Consider the following 21,404-nt stretch of genomic DNA (forward strand, 5'->3'; position numbering starts at 1 on the left):
CTTGAAGTTGTCCCAGAGGCTACTTATGCTTTCCTCATTTTTTTTTTTGGAGTCTTTTTTCTTCTTCTTGTTCTGCATGGTTGTTTTTTGCTTTGTTATGTCCCAAATCATTGATTTGATTCTTATCTTCATCCATTCTACTATTGTTGCACTGTACAATGTTCTTTATCTCAAGTAGTGTATCCCTCCTTTCTGACTAGATCTTTTTTATGCTGTCGAGGTCCTCACTAAATTCCTTGAGCATCCTTATAACCAGTGATTTGAACTCTGCATCTGATACATGGCTTCTCTCCATTTTGTTTAAATCTTTTCCTGGAGTTTTGATCTGTTCTTTCATCTAGGTCATGTTTCTTTGTCTCCTCATTTTGGCAGCCTCCCCGTGTTTTTTTTCTATGTACTAAGTAGGGCTGCTTTGACTCTGTGTCTTAGTAGTGTGGCCTACAGGCATCCTGTAGGGTCCAGTGGCACAGCCTCCCATATCATCCAAGCTGGGTCCTCAAGGTGCACCCTTTGTGTGGGCTGAGTACACCAGTGCTGTTAGATCAGGTATTAAATTTGGTATCGTGGGCTTCTNGTCATGTTTCTTTGTCTCCTCATTTTGGCAGCCTCCCCGTGTTTTTTTTCTATGTACTAAGTAGGGCTGCTTTGACTCTGTGTCTTAGTAGTGTGGCCTACAGGCATCCTGTAGGGTCCAGTGGCACAGCCTCCCATATCATCCAAGCTGGGTCCTCAAGGTGCACCCTTTGTGTGGGCTGAGTACACCAGTGCTGTTAGATCAAGTATTAAATTTGGTATCATGGGCTTCTAGCATGAGTGACACCATTTGGGGCCTGTAGTGTCTGTCACTAAACATGTGACAGACATCCCTTAAACATGTCATGTCCCTCTGCAATTCTGTCTCGGAACATGACACTTCTTTCCACCTGCAATGTCATCCCCCACTTTGGTCTTGAACTGTTAATTAACTTTGTAGACCCAAAACAAACGGCCCTCTTTGTGAAGCATTCTTGACTCTCCTGCACTAGGTATTCTTTATTTGGGCCTGACATCCCTCTTCACTGCCATTTTATAGCCCCTAGTGTCACAGGCAGGCACAGGTAACCAGGTCCTTGGTGGTCGGGACAAAGAGTTGAACTGAACACCCAGAGCTTATGGCTGAGAACGTGGAGCAGGCCAACTCCAAGCAGAGATTGACCTAATGGGCTGGAGGGACTCTATTTTTATAGGAGAGATCCTTCCTGGCTAGTTTAGGCAGACTTTTACTGTGACAAGTAGTTGTAAAGCTACTGCACATGTGGTCTCCCATGGTTTTCCTGGACTGGCCATCAGGCAAGGGGGTCCCACAATGTTACCTAGTTGACCCCCTCTTCTCCTGGGGTCCCCCTGTACTAGGTTCGCCTTTCCCTTTGCCAGAGAATTATAGCTCTCCATGTTAGAGATTGGTGAAAAGGAAAGAAATTATTTTTTCAAGTTATACAGACTTAAGACTAATGACTTAATGTCTTCATCAAAATCCCACAGTCCCTTAAAACACCCACAAACACACATAGTCCTTTTTCCCCCTTTGCCCAGTCCAAGGTACCGTATGTCAGGAAGAGAAATAGAAACCCGCGTGGTGGTTCTCTGCTAAAGCTGCATGATGATTTTACTCAGGGCTGCAGGGGGGAGGGAGGTGGTCCCCCCGACTCTAGCCAAAGCCCCGTGGTTCTCTCTGCTAAAGCTACATGGTGACTCTCTCTCTCACTTGGCTGTGGGAGTCCCCATTCTGGCCAAAAGCGAGTGGTTCTCTCTTCAACGGCCGCCACCTGCGTTTAATCCCCACATCGATCTTCCCTTGCAGCCCCATTTCCGACTCCTCCCACAATGGGCTACACCCCCTAGGACTCCCATATCCTCCCAGCTTTACTGGGCTGCCACAGAGAGTCTGGGCAGGCCTGGCCCCATGGCGTGGAGCCAATCATCTCCAAGCTCTCACACAGGCGCTGTAACAGGGGCTGGGGAGTTGCCTCCCAGTTACACGTCTGGTGGAAGTCACTCCCTTCTCCCTGGCTCAAAGCATGGCCACAGCTATTTAACATGTCTATGACACCAGGTTATAGATATGTTAAATGACCATTCTAGAGGTTATCTGCAAAACTGTTGCTATGCAAAACAACTCAATGGCCCTGCTTCATGTATCCCATCCCCCAGCTCAGTCTTGTGGGGGTGAGGACATCTCATATTTTTAATATTTCCTGGACACCCTGAGTTCTGACCCCATTACAAATCCTTCTTTTGGGGGCCCCCTGGCTGCACCCTCCTACACTAGCACCACATCTTTAACTTACCTGGAACCAATAGGTTGAGTAAACATCATGCATAGATTATGATCGAAATCAAACTTTCTTCTTTCTTCCGCCAAGATGGAGGCATAGGTGGAAACACTGTGCCTTCTCCCACAACCAAGTTTGAATACAACCAAGGTTTGGAGAACAAAGACACAGCCAAAGAACAGAAAATTGAATTATACGAAAGTCCAACAACAACGAACCATTCAACTGGGACGGTAAGAGGGGTGGAGCCAGCAGCGGAGCAGGGTCAGGCAGAAAAGATCCCCCAACCTAGGGGCGCAGGCAGCCCAGAACCAGTCGGGGTGCAGGGCAGACTGACCGTGGTCGCACATTCACGCACAGTGAGACGGACCTCGCAGGCCCCAGCGGGCAAACCCAGTGGTGGAGGGCTGACGTCGGTGGCACACTTGCGTGCAGTGGAACGAAACGCGCAGGCCCCGGTGAGGGTGGCAGCTGCTGCACCTGTGGGGGGTGCGGCAGGAGGCCGCAGACAAGACCACCATTACTCCTCTTTGGCCCCGCCCCTACATACAGCGTCACAACCCAGCGACTGAGTTGCCCTGCTCTGTGAACACCTAGGGCTCTGCTTCTCCTTCGTAACAGGCACGAACAGTCCAAAATATGGCTCAAGAAGAACTCAAAGCCCCAGAGCCCATAACTCTAAGTGACCAAGAGATTGCCAGCCTCTCAGATGCACAGTTCAAAACACCGGTCACCAGGATGCTCACAGAACTGGTTGATTATAGTCACAAATTAGAGGAGCATATGAAGGCTAAACTAATTGAAATGAAGGGAGATGCACAGGAATCCAATAGCGATGGAAAGGAAACTGGGACTCAAATCAATGGAATGGACCAGAAGGAAGAACAAAACATCCGACCAGAAAGGAATGAAGAAATGAGAATTCAAAAAACTGAGGAGAGGCTTAGGAACCTCCAGGACATCTTTAAACGTTCCAACATCCAGATTATAGGGGTACCAGAAGGGGGAAAGAAACAGCCATGAGTGGAAAACGTATTTGAACAAATAATAAAGGAGAACTTCCCCAGTCTGGCAAAGGAAATAGACTTCCAGGAAATCCAGGAAGCTCAGAGAGTCCCAAAGAAGTTGGACCCAAGAAGGAACACACCAAGGCACATCATAATTACATTAGCCAAGACTAAAATGAAGGAGAGAATCCTAGAAGCAGCAAGAGATAAGGGGACAGTCACCTACAAAGGAGTACCCATCAGACTGTCAGCGGATTTCTCAAAAGAGACCTTACAGGCAAGAAGGGGCTGGAAAGAAGTATTCCAAGTCATGAAATCCAAAGACCTACAGCCAAGATTGCTTTATCCAGCAAAACTTTCATTTAGAATGGAAGGACAGATAAAGTGCTTCTCAGATAAGGTCAAGTTTAAGGAGTTCATCATCACCAAGCCCTTATTATCTGAAATGCTAAAGGGACTTATATAAGAAAAAGAAGATGGAAAATATTAACAGTGAAAGGACAGCAAACTCACGGTTACTAACAACCACACCTAAAACAAAAGCAAACCAAGAGGACAGCTAGATCAGGAGTGGAACCATAGAAATGAAGAACACATGGAGGGTTAGCAACAGGGGAGTGGGAGGAGGAGAAGGGGGGAAAGTACAGAAAATAGCACAGACAGTAGGTAGAAAATAGATAGGGGGGAGGGCAAGAATAGTAGGGGCAATATAGAATCTAAAGAACTTGAGACATGTGGTTATAAACTAAGGGGGGGAGAATGGTGGGGAGGGAGTGTGCGGGTGGAGGGGAATGAAGGGGGGGAATAGAACAACTGTAATGGTATAATCAATCAAATATATTTTAAAAAAACTTTCTTCCACTTTTCTTTCTTTTTAACATTATCTAATGGGAAATTACAACATATATAAAAGTAGAGCCCTGGCTATTGTGACTCAATGGATTGAGTGCTGGCCTGTGAACCTAAGGGTCGCCAGTTCAATTTCCAGTCAGGGCACACGCCTGGGTTGCAGGCCAGGTCCCCAGTTGGGGGGCGTGCAAGAGGCAACTGATCCATGTATCTCTCACACATCGATGTTTCTCTCCCTCTCTTTCTCCCTCCCTTCCCTTCTTTCTAAAAATAAATGATATTTTAAAAAATAGAGAAAATATTATAATAATCTTTGTGTTTCCATCACCCATCTTCAGTAATCATTAGCTCATGGCCAAAATTGTCCATCTCTGCCTGCACTCATTTCCTCCCCTCAACAGTGTTACACAGGAGTCAATACCAGATTTCATACCCTTCGATCTATAGATACCTTAGGATGTATCTCTAAATGATAAATCTTTTTTTAAACAGGATAATGATATAGAGAGATCAGATCAGATCACTGGGGAGGAATAGGAAGGGGCTGCAGGGGATTGCCAGAGACCATGGTAAACATTCTGGGACGGCTTTGGCTGAGAAGTGAATGTCTCTCGAGCACATGGAATTACGGGCCAGAAGACTTCAAACAAAAGAAGGGCAGAGATGGGCTCTCGGGCTCTCTTCCTGGAGGATGCCTGGATGACCGTGCTGCAGCCGCCTGCATTTCCCAACAGACCGTATTTTGGATGGGAGGGAACTCCGAGCACAGCCTATGATCAGGCTGGGCTGGCAGAGGGTGGCAGGGTTATTCTCTGGGTTTTCTAGAGGGGACAAGCTCTGAGGCAGAAGCCAGTCTTCCAAAATTGTGTAGCTTTTGTATCTCTTTTATTTATTGTTGTTCAAGGACCGTTGTCTCCATTTTCTCACCACCACTTCCCCCTCCCCAACCACCCCCACCTCCTACCCTGAATCCTCCCTCTCTTTGGCTTTGTTCATGGGTCCTTTATACACGTTCCTTGACACCCTATTCCCTTCTTTTCCCCCATTATGCCCCTTTCTCCTCCCCTCTGGTTACTGTCAGTTTTTTCTCTATTCCAGTGACTCTGGTTCTATTTTGCTTGTTTGTTTTATTGATTAGGTCCCACTTATAGGTGAGATCATTTGGTATATGTCTTTCACCACTTGGCTTATTTTACTTAGCATAATGTCATCAGTAAATGAATGGATCAAAAAACTATGGTACATTTACACAATGCAATACTATGCAGCAGAAAGAAAGGAGGAGGTCCTATCCTGCACAATAGCATGGATGGAACTAGAGAACATTAAGCTTTTGTATCCTATGTTGTTTTAGTTTGTAAATGAACCCTATAGAAATATAATAATGAAAAACTAAGGGGTCACTGGCTGGTGTGGCTCAGTGGATTGAGAACCAGACTGTGAATCTAAAGGTCACCAGTTCCATTCCCAGTGAGGTCACAAGCCTGGATTAGGGGCCAACTCCCCACTTGGGGGTGTGCAACAGACAACTGATTGATTTATCTCTTGCACATTGACATTTCTCTCCCTCTCTTTCTCCTTCCCCTCTGCTCTCTCTAAAAGTAAATACATAAAGTCTTTACAAAAACAAAAAAAACCTAACTAGGGAATGATAGAACTCAGGTATTAAGGAGTTTAGCCTTAACTGAAAGGCTTAAGTGACCTGTAACTAAAGACTTGAAGGTTTTAGCCTTTATCGATAGGCTTACGTGACTAACACTTGTGAAAAGTTGTCATTCCAAAATTATGTAGCCTTTGAATAAAGACTTCTTTCCTTAATCACCAAAAGTTTGCCTCTGGAATTTTGGCCTAGAGGGTGGCAACAGGCAGCAGAACCCCACTTGCTATTCAGTGATGGCAACAGCTCTGGTTGGTGTGGCTCAGTGGATTGAGCATTGGCCTGCAAACTGAAGGACCACTGGTTCAATTCCCATTCAGGACACATGCCTGGGCTGTGGGCCAGGAGGCTGGTAGGGGGTGTATGGGAAGGAACCTATTGGTGTTTCTCTCCCTCTCCCTTCCTCTCTCTCTAAAAAAACAAATAAATAATTTTTAAAAAACAATAGATACTATTGTCACTTTAAAAATCTTTAAAAATAAGATAGCTGATAGCTCAATACCTATAAAATGCTGTCATTTTTTACTCAGTGGAGTTCCTCTTTTCCTAGCACTAGTCGAAAGTCCAGTTGGTCAGTGATGCCTCTGCTCCATCTCACAAAATAGTCTTGTGCTTGAGACAGACTAGTCAGCCAGGACCAGTGAAATAGGGAAACCGAGACAGGTAGTTAAAAGGCCAAGCAGTTTATAGCCATCCAGTAAGTCCCAAAATCCTACCTTCCCTAACCAAAGATGCTTAAAAGTTTACTCTCCTCCTCTCCAACCAGAGGGTAAATAGCTTAAACCACCCTACTCAGGGAGGTAGATGAAAAGACAAAGCCAGTGCCATTTGGTATTGTGGCCCCATTTGCCCAGCAGGCGTATCACCTCGTTAAACACAACTGCCATTTTACACTTCTGAACTTATGTCCTCAGGACTGGAAATTACTAGAAAGCCAGAACAGAATATGACTCACTGCCCCCCACAGCCACAGGCAGAAGATAACATTGGAACAAACTGCAGCTTATGCAAAACCACCCCAAACCGCCTGGGTTGCTACAGCCTGGGGACCACACAGCAGTAACCCCCACAACCCTTTTATAATCCAATAAAGGCTCAGCCCCTACCCCTCAGGGCTGGTGTATATCTCCACGCCATGCCGCTCTCCTCTCCTGGAGAGTGAATAAAAGCTTTACTCTCTGCACTTTCCTCTCCTTGTGAATTCTTTCACATCCTGTGTCACAATAGATAGCAGAAATCCAGTTAGTGCCATTTGTGCCAACTACACCCAAGGACAGATGAGGTTAAGGTAATAAATATCATTTTGGCACATCAGTATGAAGATGAGTATTCTATTGTGATCCTCCCCTAAGACCCCCCTAAAGTCCTAGACGTTTAAACCCTCAAGATAAAGGACCCAGGGCCTGCTCTCTCTCCTGGGAGCAAGCCCACACCTTTCTTTCCTGACAGGTGTGCTTCTCCTGAACTCTAAGGGTTTCCATAAGACTTGCAACCAGAGGAGCAATGGGCAGCGGCTGCTCATCCCGGGCTGACCCCCCCAAAGCCATCTCCAAGGCCTCCTTTTTCTGACTTCCCCCTGAGCCCCTGCCTAGGCTCTCTGCTATTGCTTCTATCCAAAGCCCTTCCTTGTTTCACTGTCCCCAGCTTTAATATAGTTGTTATTTATTAATTTTAGATAAAGTAAGGGAGAGAGAGAGAGAGAGTAATGTCAATTTTTGTTGTTTCACTTAATTACATACTTATGGATTCCTATATGTGCACTGATTAGGGATTTAACTCACAACCTTGGCACACCAAGATCATGCTCCAACCAACTGAGCTACATGGCCAAAGCATCTCAAAATCACCTGGATTCATGTTGTGAAATCTTTTCTGCACAAATTGAAGAAACCACACAGTATTGGCTGGCCCAAAGCAGACTGACTCTGGGCCCAGTTTCTTTCTGGTGACATGTTCACTTTTTCTACAGTAAATTTAAGTGGCAAATATAATCTCCATTAAGGAATCAGAACGTACACTCTGGCTGTGTGGCTCAATGGACTGAGTGCTGGTCTGCAAACCAAAGGCTCACCAGTTTGATACCCAGTCAGGCCACATGCCTGTTGCAGGCCAGATCCCCTGTAGGGGGTGCGTGAGTGGCAACCACACATGGATGTGTTTCTCCTCCCCTTTCTCACTACTTTCCCCTCTCTAAAAATAAATAAAATCTTTAAAAAATATGACAATATTTCTTTTGAGAAGCTAAGAAAGGCATTTAACATGTCTATGAATATGGTCAAGCTAGAAAAAAATTGGGACCACCTAGAAGAGACTATTTTGTAGTAGGATTACTATAGAAAAGGATGGTGTTACATTTCATAAATTGCTTTTCCTGGGAGCGTAATGATAACTCTGTTCTGCTATTTAAGCAATTAACAAAAAAAAGGTTGGGAGAAACCTATCGTTATTTAAATTTTTTTTTCATTCTGGTCCAAGGGGTGAGTTTTAGGGAGAATGGATATCAATAGCACATCTTCGTACCCCATGGGACACTTCATTTCAATTCTGCCAGCTCAAATGAAAGTTAATCCTATTCTGACTTAACCCACACCGATTCTCACGTATTGAGTAATGCCATTTCGTTTTAAGGAAGTAAGTGAAATCAATGAAACACCTGAATTGATAGAGTTCCAAGAATTATAACATACAAAATAAGAAGAACAATGAAATCATTCATAGAAGAGGTTACTCACAGAAAGCTTAGTACCACTGTAGTAAGAAAATAAAGAACAAACTGGAATAAAAAGAAAGTGTAGCTTAGAAGTCTGGATTTAAAAGAGTTTTTTTGACTTAAGTTTAATTTATGGCCTATTAAAGTTCACACTGTAGGTTCTTTGATCAAGTCATTCAATCCATTTATCTCACAGATATTTACTGCATGTTAGGCCCCCACGTTGGGGCAGCACTGTTCTAGACACAGCATATAACAGCAAGCAGATCGTCCCTCCCTCGTCGAGCTGACATTCAAGTGGGAGGGACATGATAAATAGAACAGGTAAGTGAATTAGTGTGTTAGAAGGTGGTGTGGGTCCCAGGGAACTAGCAGCAGGGTTACATGGATCTAGCAGTGAGGAGGAGTAGAATGCAACCAGCGGGGTAGACTTTGTTGAGAGGTAATTTTAAATAGACTTGGAAAAGGTACAAATGTTTGGGGGAGGAGCCTTCCAGGAAAAGGCAACAGCTAGTATAGCATTCCAAGAAGGCAGCACGGACATCTTGGCTTATTTCAGAAACAGCTGGATGGCCAGAGCGGCCGGAGCACAGGCGCCAGGAGGAAAGTGGAAAGAGGTCATGTGAGATCTGGGGCCTAACTGAAGAACCGCTCCACTCTTTCTTTGTTTACTTGGATGAGACTCTGCTTTTGAGCAAAGAAGGAACACAACTTGACTTGACTTTAAAAGGGTCTCATTGGCCTCTCTGTTTAGACTAGACGGAGGGGAACAAGCAGAAACAAGGGGACCGAGTGGGACACTACTCCGGTGATCCAGGACAGGGCTGGGAGTGATGAAAGCCGGGTCACAGCGGCAGTAGGGCAAAGTGGTCACATTCGATGCTCTGCAGACAGAACCAGTAGGTTTTCCTGGGAGACTGAATGTGTCTGGGGGGAGAGAGAAGACTCCAGATGCTTCCAGGGGTTTGTCCTGAGCAACAAAAAGGGGGCTGATCAGCTGCAGGGGGGCAGCTGCTGATGGAGCTGGCTTGGGGGGAGAGGGGCAGATCAGGAGTGTGGTTTGGGTAAATGAACATCCACATGGGGAACTTGGTAAGAAGTTGGATATATGCGTGAGTCTGGAGTTCAGGAGAGAGGTCTGGGCAGGACACGTAGTTTGGGAGTTGTCAGTATGTTACAGAACAGGGCCAAGGGAGGTACGGTATACTGTTACTGAAAGGACCCCCACTAGGTTCTCTGCCCGCTGCTGGAGGAAAGACGTCTCTCAATGCCAGAGATTTGTGAAAAGGAAAGGAAATGTTTATCTAAAGCCATACAGACTTAAAGTAGTGACCTAATGTCTTCATTAAAATATTAAATTCCTTTAGGATACCCACAGACGCACACAGTTTTTCCTCCCCCCTCTGCCCTAATCTGGGGTAGCATATCTCAGGAAAAGAAGTAGAAGTCTGTGATTTAGTCTCCCGGTGCCATTGGCTGTGTCACTGCCAGGATCTCCAGTTAATCCAAAGTCATGTGGCACCTCCTCATGGCCCTCCAACACCTTCTCATGGCCTTTCACCTCTTTTCTTCCAGGCAAAGTCTCTCCTGCTTCCTAAGCCATGTGGCAAAAGGGGGCACCCCGAAGCCACGTAGTCCCCACTCTTGCCAAAGCCATAGGGGTCCCCACTCTGGCCAAAGCCCCGTGGTTCTCTCCTCACATGGCTGCTGAGTCTGGGTTTAAATTCCCACACCAACCTTCCTCTTCACTCCCATCTAGGACTCCCCCTACAATTAGTTACACCTGCCAGCATTCCTGTATTATTCCAAGGTTACTGGGCTGCCGTAGTGAATCTGGGCAGGTGTGGCCCCACGTCATGGAGCCAATCATCTCCAAGCTCTCACACCGGCGCTGTAACCAGGGGGAGCTGCCCCCAGTTACATCTTGGGTAGAAGTCACTTCCATCCCCCTGGCTCAAAGCAAGGCCACAGCTATTTAACATATCTATGCCACCAGTTAAAGGTTATAGAGGGAGACCATGCCAGAGGTTAGCTGCGAAACTGTTGCTGTACAAAATAGCTCTGCATGGTCCTGCTCCATGTGTCCCTTCCCCCAACTCACACCTGTGGGGGGCAGGGGGAGGACATCCTACATATTTTTCTAATATTTCCCGGACACCTCGAGTTCTGGACCCCATTCCAAATCTTTATTTGGGCCTCCCCCACTCTGGCCCTCACCCTGTTACAAGTATACAGATAATACCCTTTTTTAAAGCTTATTTCCATTCTTTTAACATGTACACTTACAAAGAACTGTACATATATTTAGTACATGTACCTTGTACCTCCATATTTGCCCTACATTTCTCTATATATAAATGTTTAACTTTGTTCAAGAGACCCATTTGAGAGTTAGAGATGTAGGAGAGGAACACACTTTCCTCTGCCCTCAAAGTTCTTCTGGCTGGTCTAATAAGCAAACAGACATGAGGCAGATAAGCAAGAGAAAATAACCAAATGTAGTACATCCACATATACAGGAACCCCCACATCCTAAGGTAGGAGTGAGGTAGTGTACCTTGGGGGCCTCAAAGGGTCACCACGGGATGATAAGAAAAGCAGTTGCTTAGTATATAGAAGTTTGTCCCATCCTATGGATAGGTCCAAAGGCGTTATCTCTGATAATCCCTTATTATAAGTAAGGCCCTTAATTCAACTTCTTCTATGTAGTTAAGGGAAAGGTTGAGCCTGTAGCTAAGGGATTGTTTTGAGCTAAAGTTATCTTCAGTTCAAAACAATCTGCACACCATGGGGGCGCCTCTTAGAATGACTCCTTCTAAACCTCCACAGCGATACCTCGTTCCTTCACTCCGGAACACTCCTGCATTCCTGAATGCAGCAGAGTCAAAAGGCTAAATGTGATAACAAGGGGAAGAACACAGATAGCGGCCGGGACCGGGGAAGGAGCCTTGGGGTTAAGAGGCCTGCTCCAGGGGGCAGAATCTGGAAGGAGCAACCACTGAAGGGAGGAGAAAGCAAAGTGGATATAGTGAGCTGGTGGACATTCTCTTCTGACAATTTTACCAAAATGTAAAGAGATGCAGAAGTCATTCATGGGAAGATAGGAATTGTTCTTCTAACTTCAGAGTTTCTCCTTCATGCTTATAGAATCACCAGTTTGTTTTTTCTTTATCTAATTAAGATCGGGCCCTGGCTGGGTAGCTCATTTGGTTAGTGCATCAGCCCCATACACCAAGGTTTCAGGTTCGATCTCTGGTCAGGATACATGGAATTAGCAACCAGTGTTCTCTCTATCTCTCCCTTTTCCCACCCCACCCCCTCTCTCTCTCAAGTCAACCACTTTAAAAAAGACTGGAGTAATCATGAAAGAAATTTAATAACTCCTTTGGGTTGTTTTAAATGAGCAACCTAGTAAACTCCAGGTCATGGACCCTATAAAGGATTGAGGGGAGCAGAATATGCGACCCCATATGTGCTGCTTCAGTGTATTTTATTGAGCTAAAGGCACTTAAAGATAGAAAAAAAAAGAAATGTAATGGGGTATTGGGCAAGGGGTGCCAAAATAGAGGAGAACGACCCCCACAAACCTGGTTGGGGGGTGGGGAAAGCAAAGGACAGCCATCGAGAGGTACTTTGCATGCATATGGTAACTTGGCTAGTTGAATAGTCATGCTAACAGCTGTGCTGCAGCTTGAGGCCCGGGAGATGGGCATGACTGTGACGTGAGGGAGGAGGGGGGTGGCTTACAGCACCCGTGTGAGAAGCATGGAGGCAGTTCCCCGCATCACAGAGGCACGCCTGCCCTTAAAAAGGAGGGCAGCCAAGAGAATGTAACTGTACAGAGAACTGGCAAGTTATAGCCCATTGTGGAAGGAGTCAGAAATGGGGTCACATAGAAGGCTCCGGAGGTCGGGATTTAAAAGTTAAGAGAGGGCAGCCATAGCGGATTCAGTCAGGGGAATAACAATAAGAATATATCATATGTGGATCCAAGCTCAGACAGCAACTTTACAATAAATAATAAAGACAATTGATACATAAAAGACAGTGGATTGAAGACCAGGGGAAGCCTTGGGTCCATCGTCATTTTACACAGGGTCTGAGAAAAACAAAGTCTGGCCACCACGAAAGCTGGAGAGTGATTGCTCCAGAAAGGCACTAATCGACTCAGGGAGTGTCTCTTCCCCAGAGTTGGTTGCTTCTCTCACGAGCTCCAGTTCTTCACCCAAGAACCTCTCCTTTTTCACTCAGTCACCAAGTCAAGAAAAGATACTATTTCCTCGACTTGCGTCTGTCTGGTCCAGAACTCTATCAAGTCCAGAACAATGAGGGGATATTCAAGGAAACAGAGAATAATGAAAATAAAAGGCAGATGCCCTGGCCAGGTAGCTCAGTTTGTTAGAACATCACCCCAATATGCCAAGGTTGTGTGTACAATCCCCGGTCAGGGCACATACAAGAATCAACCAGTAAGTTCATAAATAAGTAGAATGACACATTGATGTCTCTCTGTCTCTCCTTTTCTCTCTTTTTCTCTAAAATCAATCAATTTTTAAAAAGGCAGAGGAAAAGGACCTAGAAGAGAAGAGGGACAGAAAATGAGAGGAAGGACTACAACTTCATTTTTCCACATAGTAGACTGCATATTTACTAAATGTAGAAGGATGAAAGAAAAAAAGAGTTGTGTTTTAAAATGCGCTGCTTGTACGTTCTAGGAGGGTTGCCAGGGCATGTGTCTTATTGGAAATGCACTGAAGTGGGCTTTGTTAGGCAGAGGTGGGCCCCTGAGCCAAGACTAGAAGCCGGAAGTTGATAAAAGCGGAAAGAAACCACTCTGCGTGACTTCAGAGGCTGTCTACAATGGGGCCATGGAAACTTTTGCGGATTTGTCCCTTTGAAGCAAACTTCCTTTTTCACTTAATGTGAATTTAGACTGTTGTCCCTAGGAGTTGTTCTTAGCCTTGGGACAATGAATGTGTTGAGAATGAGCAGGTAGAGTGACTGTTAGGGCGCTGGGGCATGGAGGGGTGGGAAGCAGGTTTGGAGCCAGCCCCCACCTGTTCTTTGAGTGACAGCACCCACCCAGGGGAGGACGTGGCCAGCAAGGGCGCTTGCGTTAGGGGTTCTGTGCCTCATTCAGAGCCATGTTCTTGACCCCCTAGCACACTGCCTGGGGCTTATGCTTGTTGAATGACTGAATAAATGACTGAATAAATGACTGAACTAACTCTGTAATACATGCTCTTCTACAGGGGGCATGTATTTGTTTTTTTGCCACGTATTGAGTTTCCCTGGTTGCTATTGCATGGATACATTTCCCCTTTTCGCAGGCTCTTCCCCAGTAACAAGACATGCAGTGTGGATGTGAAAACATCTGTTTCTCATTAGAACCACAGGCCCATTTTGTGGTCCTCCCTGAAAGGACCGGCAATGGAACGCTGACCGCCTTCTACCCCATTTGCTCCTTTCCCACCAACCTCGCCGGCATCTCCTGCCTGGGCATTACAGTCCTGGTCATGGAAAGGCTTTTGACTTCACTCCATTATTAAACTTTGTACTGCCAGCTCTTTATAAGTAGTCAGCCACACTTAAATTTTTTAAGTTATCTAAAAATTTAAAATATCAGAGATCTTGAACTCCAAACCCATCAAGCTGGTGAAATCTAAAATGCCTTTAGTGAAGTGGTATAAACTTGTACGTCCCGTTACCTAAATGCTCAACAAATACTTCCTGAATGAAAAGCGAGGCAAGTGGATCACCACTCAGGGAATTAAAACACCCCAGTCTTCTCCCCAAGTCTATCACGTATTTGCTGTGATCTTAAAGCAACTCACTTAACCAACATTAATGTAAACTACTGAAAAACATTCGTGCCCTGACCAGCATGGCTCAGTGGGTTGGGCGTCATCCACGAAGCAAAAGGTCGCTGTTTTGATTCCCGCCAGGGAGAGCACATGGCACTGTTGCAGGCCAGGTCCCCAGGTGGGGACGTGCAAGAGGCAACTGATCTTTGTTTCCCTTTCTTTCTCCTCCCTTCCCCCTCTCTAAAACATAAATAAAATCTGTATAACAAAGCCTAAAAACTTTGTATTGTCATTCACAGTTTGTGATGGTGAATATCATAATGCCTTGCCCTTCTCTCTGAGAAAAGATGTCCAAATCTTAATCCCCAGAACGGTGAATATATTAGCTTAGATGGTGATGGGGAATTAAGGTTGCTATCCAGATAACTTTAAGACCACTCTGACACTCAGGGCACATGCCTGGGTTGCAGGCTGGTTCCCTGCAGGCCAACTCCCAGCAGGGGACGCATGAAAGGCAACCATACATTGATGTTTCTCTCCCTCTCTCCTTCCCCTCTAAAGATTAATTAATTAATTAATTAATTTTTAAAAAAAGACCACTCTGATACGGCACACTGGCGGACCCCGTCCTCGTGGGTGTGTGGTCCAGGAAGGACTCCTCTGCCTCTAGCTGCTTCTCCCCCTCCCTGCCTCTTGAAAAATAATAAAAACTTTAAAAAAATAGGATTATTCTGGAGTATCCATGTAGGCCCAATGTAATTACAAGGCTTCTTAAATGGGGAAAAGGGATTCAGAAAAGAGTCAGAGGGAGACGTGCCTAAGGGAGAATTGTCAAAGGGATGCAACATTCTGGCTCTGACGAAGGGCACAGCCAGAGCCAGGGAAGATGGACGGCATCCAGAAGCCGCCCAAAGCAACAGACTCTCCTCTAGAACTTACAGCAAAGAATTCAGCCCTGTTGACCCTTTGATTTCAGCCTAGTGAGACCCATGTCAAATTTACAATCTATAGATACATAAGATAATATCTTTTGTGTTAAGTCACTAAATTTATAGTGATTTGCTTAGCAGCAATAAAAAACAAATATAGGGATTAATAAAAGTTAAAACAGAATAAGATTCCCAAAGAGGGCTTAATAAATCCTTCAATGTTATATGACTAAATACAGAGACAGGCAAAAGTAGGTTTACAGTTGGTTTTTTAAAGACTTTATTTACTTTTAGAGAGAAGGGAAGGGAGGGAGAAAGAAACATCAATGTGTAAGAGATACATCGATCAGTTGCCTCACCCCCCTACTGGGGACCTGGCCCACAACCCAGGCATGTGCCCTGACCGGGAACAAAACTGGTGACCTTTCCATCCTCAGGCCAGTGCTCAATCTCCTGAGCTGTATCATCCAGGGCTACACTTATTCAAAAACACATGCAGGTTATGATTTTATGACAATAGCTTTATTAACTCTGTTTTGCGTGGCAACAACTGTAAACCTACTTTTACAACTCTAAGCCCATCCCTGTACAACCACATATATCTTTAAATTGGTTTATTTTTTTAAAAATTACCTACATATTAGTCAACATATGTGATTCTAGCATAAGGCTAGATATATAGATTAATAGAATAGAATTGAGAGCCCAGAAAAAACCTATACCTTTGTGATAAACGAATTTTCAACAAAAGTACTAAGATAACTCAATGAGGGGAGGGGGAAGAATAGACTTCCAATAATTGAAGCTGGGAAAAATGGATATCCACATGCAAAAGAATGAAAGTTATCTCCTACTTCACACTATATACAAAAATTAACTCAAAATGTATCAGAGGACTATATTTTTTAGAGATTTTATTTATTTATTTTTGAACAGAAGGGAAGGGAAGAAGAAAGAGAGGGAGAGAAACATCAATGTGTGGTTGCCTCTTGCATGCCCTCCAATGGGGACCTGGCCTGCAACCCAGCCACGTGCCCTGACTGGGAATTGAACAGCAACCCTTTGGTTCACAGGCCAGTGCTTAATCCACTGAGCCATATCAGCCAGGGTGAGAATGGGTAAAATTTTTAAAAAGACCAATACAGTGGTTCTCCCCCTTAGCTGAAGGAAATGCATGAATACATATCAAGATCCCCAGTGGATGTCTGATACCTCCAACAGAACCAAATCCTATGTATAACGATGTCTTTTTCTATATATACGCACCTATGATAAAGCTTAACTTATCAATTAGGCACAGTAAGACATTAACAACAATAACTAATAATAAGATAGAACACTAATAACAATACTTTGTAATGAAAGTTATGTAGATGTGGTCTCTCTCTTAAAATATCTTGCTGCACTGTACTCACCCTTCTTGTGATGATGTGAGATGATACAATGCCACGTGATGAGATGAAGTGAGGTGAGTGGCACAGGCATTGCAACGTAGCATTAGCAGCTATTCACCTTCTGGGCACAAGGGTTACTCGAACAGGAGCACTGCAATGCCACAACAGGCCATCTGGTAACCAAGACAGCTACTAAGTGGCTAATGGACAGGGAGTGGGTACGGTGTGCAGACACTGGACAAAGGGATGATTCACGCTCCAGGCAGGATGAGCAGAAGGGTGTGAAATTTCATTACACTAGTCAAAATGACACACAACTGAAAAATTAAGAATTATTTATTTCTGGAATTTCCCATTTAATAGTTCAGTTTTCGGTTGACCATGAATAACTGAAACTGCAGAAGGGGAAACGATGGATAACTGGGCACTGCTATAATAACAGGTGAGCGAAGAGTGTGGAGAAACTGGAACCCTCATACATTGCTGGTGGGAAAGTCAGATAATGCAGCTGCTTTAAAAAGGAGTGCGGCAGTTCCTCAAAAGGTTAAGCTAGAGTTATTACATGACCCAGCAGCTTCACTTTTAAGTCCCCCTACTGGGGGCCTGGCCCACAACCTACGCATGTGCCCTGATGAGAATCCAACCAGTGACCCCTTGCTTCGCTGGTGCTCAATCCACTGAGACACACAAGCCAGAGTTCAATGTATTTTAGTAAAAAAAATAAATAAAGCAATTCAGTTAAAGTCTCATTTGACTTCTGTTCTGAGGCCCATTACCCTCTGCTAGACCCATGCGCCCTAAGGCAACTACTCGTATTATTCATGAATTCATTGCATTTTCTGGACTCCTAGTGAGATTGAGCACTTTCTCCTAATATCCTCTTCTATGAATTGCTTTTTTTAAAAAATGGATTATACTATTGCAGTTGTCCCAATTTTTTCCCCTTGACCCCCCCCTCCACCCAGTGCCACCCACTCCCTCCTCCAATCCTCCCTCCTTTGTTCATGTCCATGGGCCATGCATATAAATTCTCTGGCTACTCCAATTCCTATGCTCGCTCTTAACACACCCCTGCCTATTCTGTAACTACCAGTTTGTATTCCTTAATCCCTTCACATTTTCCTTCATTCTCTCAGAACCCCCTCCCCACTGGCTACCATCCTAATGTTCTCCATATCTATGATGCTGTTTCTGTTCTGCTTGTTTGCTTAGTTTGTTTTTAGGTTCAACTGTTGATAGATATGTATTTATTGCCATTTTAATGCTCATAGTTCTGATCTTCTTTTTCTTAAATAAGTGCCTGTAACATGTCATATAATAATGGTGTGGAGATGATGAACTCCTTTAGGTTATTCTTGTCTGGGAAGCTCTTTATCTGCCCTTTGATTCTAAATGATTGCTGGGTAGAGCAATCTAGATTATAGGCCCTCGCTTTTCATCACTTTGTGCACTTCGGGCCTACAAAGTTCCTTTTGAAAAATCAACTGACAGCCTAAGAGAACTCCTTTGTAGGGAATTATCTTCTTTTCTCGTGCTGCTTTGAAGATTCTCTCTTTACTTTTAACCCTTGGCATTTTAATTATGTGTCTTGGTGTGGCCCTCTTTACATTTATCTTTGTTGGGGACTTTCTTTGCTTCCTAGGCTTGCATATCTATTTCCTTCACCAAATTAGAGAAGTATTCTTTCTTTATTTTTTCACATAGGTTTCCAATGTCTTGCTCTTTCTCTTCTCCTTCTGGCACCCCTATGACACGAATGTTGGACCATTTGAAGTTGTCCCAGAGGCTCCTTACATTATCCTTATTTTTTGGATTCTTTTTCCTTCTTGCTGTACTAATTGAATGTCCTTTTCCTCATTATGTTCCAAATCATTGATTTGATTCTTGGCTTCATCCACTCCACTGTTGATTCCTTGTAAACTGTTCTTTAATTCAATTAGTATATCCTTCATTTCTGCCTATGTTTTTTATGCTGTTAAAGTACTCACTGAGTTCCTTGAGCATCATTATAACCAGTGTTTTGAATCTGCATCTGATGGATTGCTTATCTCCATTTTGTTAGTTCTTTTTCTGGAGTTTTCTTCTGATCGTTCATTTACTCCCTTTCTTTGCTTCCTCATTTTGGCAGCCTCCCTATGTTTCTTTCTATGTATTAGGTAGAACTGCTTTGACTCCATGTCTTGGTAATGTGACCTAATGTAATAGGTGTCCTGTAGGGTCCACTGGTACAACCTCCCCCATCTCCCAAACTGTGTGCTCAAGGTGCTCTCTCCATGTGGGCTCAGTACTCCCTCCTCTTGTAGTTGAGCCTTGATTGCTGTCAGCAGGTCAATGGGAGGGATTAACCCAGTCCAGACAGCTGGTAGGACTGGTTGTGACCCCTGACCAGCAGCCATCTCCCTCCATGGTTTGTGGAAGTGGTACTCTGACGTGGTCTGTAATTGTCCACTGGACGTGCAACCTCTGGGACTTCCCAGGTGGTACAGACCAAGGTCAGCTTCCACTTGTGTTCTGTCTGGGACCCCTTGGTGTAAGCTATAAAGCGATGTGTAGATGGCTGCTGCTAGTGCCAGGCCTGGGGCCGCTTAGCAAGAAGTAAGGAGGCTGGGCTCAGCTGTTGCGCCTTTGATTGTATTTAGGAAGGTCTGAAGCCTGCGCCTAGCCCAGCCCTTTATGGAAAAGCCACTCTTGCCGGTTTAGGTGGGTCATAGGTTGGATGGGGCAGACTCTTAGGTAATTGTCAGGGTGGGCCTTACTGTGTGAGCCAGGTTGATGGAGATTTGGATAATGGTGCCAGCCGCACAGTGGCTCTGTGTGGGGGAAGGCTCAGAAAAGTTCCAGTGGCCACTGCCTGCAGTTCTGTTTGGGAGGACGCTGTCCCCCAGCTCTTGCCCTGATGCCAGACACTTTAGTTCCTCCCCATATGCCACTGGTGCCCTTCAAAATGCTGCCCCAGGGCTGGAGCTCAGAGGGAATGAGTCTGAGTAAGTCCACGTGTGGTGTGAGGCCCTTTAAGAGGAGAGGCCTGAGAATCCCACAGTTTCTTCAGCTGACCCAACCCCCACTGGTTTTTACAGCCAGAAGTTATGGAGTCTTATCTTCCTGGCACTAGAACCCTGAGCTGGGTGGTCTGGGGTGGGGCTGGGCTCAGTTGCTCCCAAGATAGCCCTCCATTTTATATCCACCACCCGTGGGTTTGGGACCAGCCATTCTGCGTCTGCCCCTCCATCCCTCCTTCCTGTCTGGATGAATGTGGTTTCTTTAATTCCTTAGTTGTCATGCTCCTATACTGCTCAATTTTCTGATGGTTTTCAGTGATATTCTGTAGTTTAGCTGCTGTTTTGCTGCAGTTGTGTGAGGAAGAGAGTCACATGTACCCACGCCTCCCCCTTGATTCAATTGCCTTTTTGTAACACTGGCTCACTTTACTATTGTGTTGTCTTTTGTTTATTAATTTGTAGGGGTCTCAGTTTATTAATATGCCTGCTATTGTCTGTCATTTTATTGCAAACAGTTTCCCTCAGTTTTCCTTTTCATTGTGCTTATTAATGTTTATGGTGTCTATTGTCTTGCAGAAGATTATTAATTTTACGTAGTCAAACATGTCTATTTTTTTCTTTGACTTCTCTGGGTTTCCTGCCATGCTCAAGAAGACTTCCCATCTCCAAAGTTATACAAATATTTTTTCATATTTTCCTCTAATGTTTTATTATTTTATTTTTTATATTTAGATTTTATTTGCAAAACACTGTATTCCAGACACTGTACGGGGCACATGTGGATACCCTGGTTTGGATCAGGAAAGTTTTTACAAAGGCTAGAAAACTTAGTTGGAGCCACTTTGTCTTCAAATTTTCCTACGTAGTTGATGAAAAAGGAATGTATATACTACCAAAAATAGCTAGTCCAGCAACTAGTCTAGCATTTGACCTTTTGTTACAGGAAGTAGAAAAATATTAACCATCCGATAAAGTGAAATCAGTTGAGGACTTTTAATGTGATTTTTTTCCCAGTGGTACTTGAAAATGTGGTAGTCCTGAAACTATGCCAAGTTCTGTCCAGGTGATGACAAGGCTTAGGGCTGAGTACTGGGAATAGCTGATAATAACTGCTTCAGTGTGAATAGCAGGGGAAGCCATTTTTGGCATTTGTTTACCGATGCTGGTTGGCTTTGCTGTGTTCCCATGGGACCCTTCCTGGAGAGCACGGATTTTTTTTTAACAGAAAGGGGCATAGAGTAAGTGAAGTCACCGAACAAAACTGTCAACGCTCCCACTACCATGACTCCTACATAAAGCATGCTTTACCTGATTTCAGACTGTCCCAACAGGACCAAAACATACTGCCCTAAACTGAAGCAGTCATCTTGAGCTAACCTGGAAGAATACAGTTTGTGCTTGATTTGTTAAGTGGTGGAGAGTTGCTAAACGTGCTTTTTTTCCCCTTTCTGCTCAGTCCTTTTGAGGAAGTTGCACCATAGATCTCACTTCAGGTGGTCCAATCTAGCAGCCACCAATTGGGGTACCATAAACAGAAAGTAAGCATCTAACTTTATCCAGACCATCGGTAACTGTTTCTGCCCCCTTCTGGCTGAGTGAGTTCACAGCACTAAGTGATCCATTTCATTTATTGCAGCTGCTCATAAATGCAGACATTGCTGTGGGTCAAGGGAGGGGAAGGCTCGTTTTAGAAAGAGACAAAATATTAAAATTTTTCTTAACTCATTTTTGAACGTTTGGTAG

This window comes from Sturnira hondurensis, unplaced genomic scaffold (assembly GCF_014824575.4).
Source record: "Sturnira hondurensis isolate 20B ecotype Veracruz unplaced genomic scaffold, ASM1482457v3 Scaffold0006413, whole genome shotgun sequence".
In the NCBI taxonomy this organism is placed as follows: domain Eukaryota; kingdom Metazoa; phylum Chordata; class Mammalia; order Chiroptera; family Phyllostomidae; genus Sturnira; species Sturnira hondurensis.